Source organism: Ascaphus truei, unplaced genomic scaffold (genome assembly GCF_040206685.1).
Source record: "Ascaphus truei isolate aAscTru1 unplaced genomic scaffold, aAscTru1.hap1 HAP1_SCAFFOLD_169, whole genome shotgun sequence".
Lineage (NCBI taxonomy): Eukaryota > Metazoa > Chordata > Amphibia > Anura > Ascaphidae > Ascaphus > Ascaphus truei.
In genome coordinates, this window is record NW_027454584.1 from 214,967 (window position 1) to 220,600 (window position 5,634).

Below are 5,634 nucleotides of genomic sequence, written 5' to 3' on the forward strand. Positions count from 1 at the left end.
CAGCACTGGTTGTTCCAAGAACAGTCTGACATTGATTGACCTGCTAAATCTGAAAGGAATTTCAAGATTAACTAAACCCTAGTATCTCTGCCTATGAAAAGAATATGAAAACCAGAAACAGGCACTCAAAACATTAATATTTGACATTTCAGTTACTGTACCAAAGTAATCTTTATCAAGCCTTAATGAATAAGCACAAGCAAAGCTCCCTTCATTACACCTTCTTCAATGTTATGGTTAGAGGTCCAAGAAAAATCAAGGTCTTGGCAATTAAAGATTGAATGCGTAATTGAGAAGACTCCCACCCCCTCATTAAGAGGTCCTTGATGAAAATAAAATTTTACTTAAAAGAAGTTAAAGCAGACATGTTTTAAAGTCTGATTACATTTGTTTAAACAAAGACCATTTCATTGCTACATTTTCATTATACCGCTCAACCCCCTTATAACGCTTTTCTTGGGGTCCAAAGAATCACATCGCGCTATAAGCAGATCGCGTTAGAAATAATGTATAATTGTATGCATTGTACAAGAAAGTATTTAAGATATCAATAATCGTGTTAAGTATTCATAAATAAGAAAAGTGGGAGCCACGCTTGCATCGCGGTATAAGCAGATTCGCGTTGTAACGGATCGCCTTATAATGGGGTTGAGCTGTATATATGTTTTGGTAAACTAGGATTGTGCATGTAAAGGCAGGCTACAGATTAAAAAAACAATACATTATGAGGCAAAGTAATACATTTTACACCTACGGAAGGGAATGCCAAACCAGTTTACATTCTTGCACCCAATACAAAATCCTTAGAATAATTCAAGGAGAACAAGTTATTGTAAAAAGTATGCCCTCTAACAGCCAGGTATATTTTATGCATCATTCAGTGTTGAATGAACGTGACTTGTTGCTAAATGCTGGCCTTATATATGGTGAGAACGTATAGTAGAGGACTTGCTATACAGGTGTAGTGTGTTAGGATCGTGCAGTAAACTTCAATTTCAGGAAATATAACTTTCTTGCTTTTTTTTGAGAACATGAATATTTTCACAAAATCTGGACATACAAAAACAATAACTATACAAGACGAAGTATTTTATATAGTAAACTACAAAGTTTAATGACAGTTCCACAATATTAACTCACAAAAACATTACATTGAACAAATACTGTATAAAAGTAACCATATACAGGTTTAGTGAACACAACCATACTGTTGAAAATATTTACATCTTTCAGCATAAATGTTGAGGTTTCCATAGTATTTGTATAACTGGGCAATCGGTGTTTTAAAATAATAATAAAAAAATTTAAAAAAAAGAAAAGAATCGCCACAATATTTAAAATAAGTATTACATTTGGATAAAACGGATCTAAATAGAAATGTTTTTACAATTAAGAAACAGTTGAACTAGACACACTAAGTGGCAGTTAAAATAAAAAAAAAACATGTACATTACAGGAATATCCCGTTATCAGTTACACAATTGCCTCGATTAAAAATGTATCCTAACATTAAAACCATGCTTTTCAACTCAACTGAATTTACTTGCTAATTGGAAGTAAAAAAAGGATAAAATGCGGCGAATTCAGATTTCCCCAAATCTGCATTTCAAATCCACTTAACACGTTAGTAATATAGCTGAGACTTCCTATCCACACAAAAGGTTTACAGGTTTATTCTCAGTCGGCACACGAAATACGCGTCAAGAATGGAAATGTTGGATTCCGTGATGTTACGGCGCATCTCATGACATGACCAACTGAGTTCTATGACAACATTTTCACGTGCGTATTATAGCTCCTGGGAGATAGGCGATGGAGAGCAATATCCACCTTCACCTACATAAGGGACAATGCAGAAACTGGAGATGTACAGCTGTGGACTCCCGTTGTAAAATGTGCAGATGCTTAATACAGGTGTAGCTAAACTAAATTTACCTATAAGCTAGGAAAGCCACAGGCTTGTGACCACAGCGTTCCCCGGCAGCAGGCATCGATAGTGCCTAGGGACAGATACAAGGAATGAACCCTCTCCCACAGGAAGCCGTGGCTTTTACCTTCCCTGGAGCCTAGGGATGTTTGTTTTTTTTCTGCCGTGGCTCCAGGAATGCTAGATTTGCCTACATTTGTAGGCAACCTAAAAGGACTTTAATGATTTACTCTTAGGATAAAATGCAACCAGCAAAGGGATTGCTTAAGCATGAATCAGTACAAAAATATACATATTTCAAAAATGATCTTGCAGTTCTCAGCAGCCGAGTCAATATCTTACTTGTAGCTCAATTTCCTGTAGATGCTAAAAAGAAGAGCAGTATTTTAGAAATCTTTAATATCCCATAACTCTTCACAAATACAAAGAGATGAAAAAGACAAATACAGGGGGTCTCTAATGCTGTTACTTCTTCACCCCCCCCCCCCCCCCATATCTGGCATTCACTAATCTACCAGGATCTATGGAGCATGTGGTTAACTTAATTTATCATAACTAGAATGTACACAACTTTCACGTTAACCCTTAAGAGAAGTTTCAACAGTTTATACATTGGCAGGTTCTACGTATTCTATTTTAATGTCGCGACTGGAGATAAAAATGTTACACAAATGAGCAAAACTGGTCAATTTGGGACTTCCGCCACAAACAAATAATTAGTGACATTTCCAAATATTCGCCACGCTTTACAAATGTATTATTTACTACAAGCTCTGGTGAGATGCCATCTTCAGCAAAATGTACGTGAAATTAGTTACTGTAAATACAATCTGTGCGGCACAGAGACAGAAATACACCACATGCCTAACTGGAGTCAGAGTTGGTAGTAATACTGTAGTATTTGTGTATGAATGGGAGTCTTCTGGGCTGCATATTTCCATAAGGGAAACAGTAAAAATCCTGATGAACAATAGGCCTCAGCCCCTAGGAGAGTGCAAGAGAACCTGCCACGCCCTGGCTACTTTTCCCCCACTTCACAACTGCCACTTCAATGTGAGGAGCGTAGGGGGGATGGAAACTGAATGCAGAACACGGATCTCAGTCTCGCGATCCCTCTGAGCTCAAGCACAGTGCTAGGACATGTCAGTAGGGACCACCACAACCTGTTAGAGCCACCAAGAGAACCATATGATACCTCTAGCACCGATTGACTATATATATATATATATATATATATTATATATATATATATATATATATATGAACAGATGGCATTCTCGTGTATAAAAGTGATTGTAGGTGCTTGTCCCATAATAAGCAGATAGACAAAAGTATCCTCACCGGGCAGACTTTGTAGCAGGCTTTCCAGAAAGAACGAGACCGCACATCAGGCAACCTGAATTCCAAGATGTATTGCAGGTAAGTGGCACAAACACCCGACGTTTCGGTCCAGTTTGTAGGACCGAAACGTTGGGTGTTTGTACCACTTACCTGCAATACATCTTGGAATTCAGGTTGCCTGGTGTGTGGTCTCGTTATTTCTGGAAAGCCTGCTACAAAGTCTGCCCCATATAGTTACTGGAGTAATAATTATGATTCAACATTTAATTATTATTCAATTGAATTTATATAGTCACAATATAGTAAATATTGCTTTTGTGTGCGGTATGATGAACACATTTAGTAAGGTTAATACCCTGGTTAAGTTCTGCCTTGCGTCTGTGTCAAAAGCTTAGGTTCCAAGTGCAGGCCCATGTACTAAAATATATAAGGGAATGCCGGCTCTCTAATTCTTTATATGAAAATGACAGCTGGGGCGACCAAGACGGATCGCGTGTACTCAGATTTGCAATTCTAAGGACGTTCTCTCCAAAGGATCCATTAAAACCAGATTTAAGTGGAGTTACCATGGGGTTGGTATGTCTTTACAACTACAGGCTAGCAAGAATTAAATGTTTTGTACAGTATGTGTTGGTGTACAAACCAATGTACGTGGTTGTTATAATGATATTCTACACATTTTTACATGTAACCAGTTGCAGATACATTAATTTCACCCACAAATTACATTTAATATGTATATATCTGAGGGGTTATCTGGAATATGATGGTGCTGGTTAAGTACTTGGAGAGACTTATGGAGTCTTTTATACTCTGATTAAAGTCGAAATAAATGAAAGTCCTCGATTTCAGGTCATAAATGTGTCCCCGGTCAAGGGAAAGTGATAAACAATCAAGACACTCCCCTACAGACTTGTAAAGGTATTTAGAGACCCGTTTTGTGGTTGATCCCTTTCATACACTCAAGCATCTACGTGACATTTATCAACATGGCTTTCTTTCTATTGTACTCTTTTTCCATAGGAGAAATTCTCTACCCGCAGATTAGTGAAGTGCTCAGGGACGAGAATGCGGTAAACACTCCCTAATTGGAATGCATGTTAAATGTGGTGAGAGATAATATAATGTGTACAGTTGCATTTATGCTTGTACTGTACTTCTTTTACATCTGACATTCAGCTCTCGTGACATGTTTTACAGGAACATTTATCACGACTCCATATATTAACCAAACTGTGATGGTAATAACAACAGCCAAACCAGGATTTGATACTAAACATTGTGCCTTTAAAAACAAAAAACAGAAACAATGCACATTTATGCTTTCAAACAAATAGTTAAGAAATGAAAAAACACATGGATTTTTACTGGCTGCTCAACAGCTAAATCAGGTTTCAAATTAAACTAAGGAGTACTGAAGAAAGCTTATGTTACTAAATCCTTTGTTCCATTTTTTAGAAGTTACCGTCATTTCACCATACCTGGTGTTGGTCCTTTGTACTCTTCTAGGTGAGCTCCAAGTATTGGGACCTCTTGGGCTCCAGCTGTATCCCCTCTGAGCCAAAGAACCTTGAAGCAGAATGAAAATTCATATACCGAGATTTGGTCATAGGAATGACAGGCTGTCGTAATTTACTTCTGTTGTAAACATGTTGTTTTCATTGGAATTAGACAGTCAATACACATTTGAAGTGAGATAATATCATAGGTAAGTTGGCAAGAGAAAACTGTGCTGTGATGAGTAACAAAATAATACCTATAACAGAAAACCTGCTGCACTGCACCTTCCTATATCGATGTTCTCTCTTGGTCATCATACCATAAATATGTCAGTATATCTACTCGTTCCATACTCAAAAATAATTCAAAACGTGTGTGAAGTCTGCTTCTCAACAGGTTAACTACAGATTTGACAATCAATTAGGTAAGATTGTTTTTCTCTGTACCTGTTCCCAAATCTCTGTCACCCAGAGTACACCAAATTATTGTAAAATGAACTTGCACTGCAAATTGATAATGAAATACATTGCTAAGTGTTCTAAACAACTTACCAGAGGCACTTGGACTCAGAGATAATGTACGATTTGAAAGAGCAGGATATTCATTCTGCAAATCAAATAGTTCTATATTATGCAAAGCACAGACTTATTATTTCTTACCTTAACTACTAAACATTGCTAATAAACATTATTTGAATTTAAACCGGTCACCAAAAGAACAGGAAATTTGGCATACTTTCTAGGAGCACGTGCCGTCCGACTTAAGAATGTAAACTGGCGATGCAATAAGGATTAAGCAATATAACATTGTCTCTTCAACTTTGTTAGCCCTTCACAGTTTAAAGTACAAAATTGAGACCACTGCAA

General features: G+C 37.1%; 1 long non-coding RNA gene across 1 annotated transcript; it reads right to left on the reverse strand.

The window, feature by feature from the left end:
* Window positions 1–1,490: 1,490 nt before the first annotated feature.
* LOC142476745 (uncharacterized) lies at window positions 1,491–5,433 on the reverse strand. The gene is made up of 3 exons (XR_012791955.1): window positions 5,320–5,433; window positions 4,750–4,837; window positions 1,491–2,293 (listed from the first exon to the last, which is right to left on the reverse strand). It is a non-coding gene; the product is annotated as an uncharacterized LOC142476745 (long non-coding RNA).
* Between the last annotated feature and the right edge of the window lie 201 nt (window positions 5,434–5,634).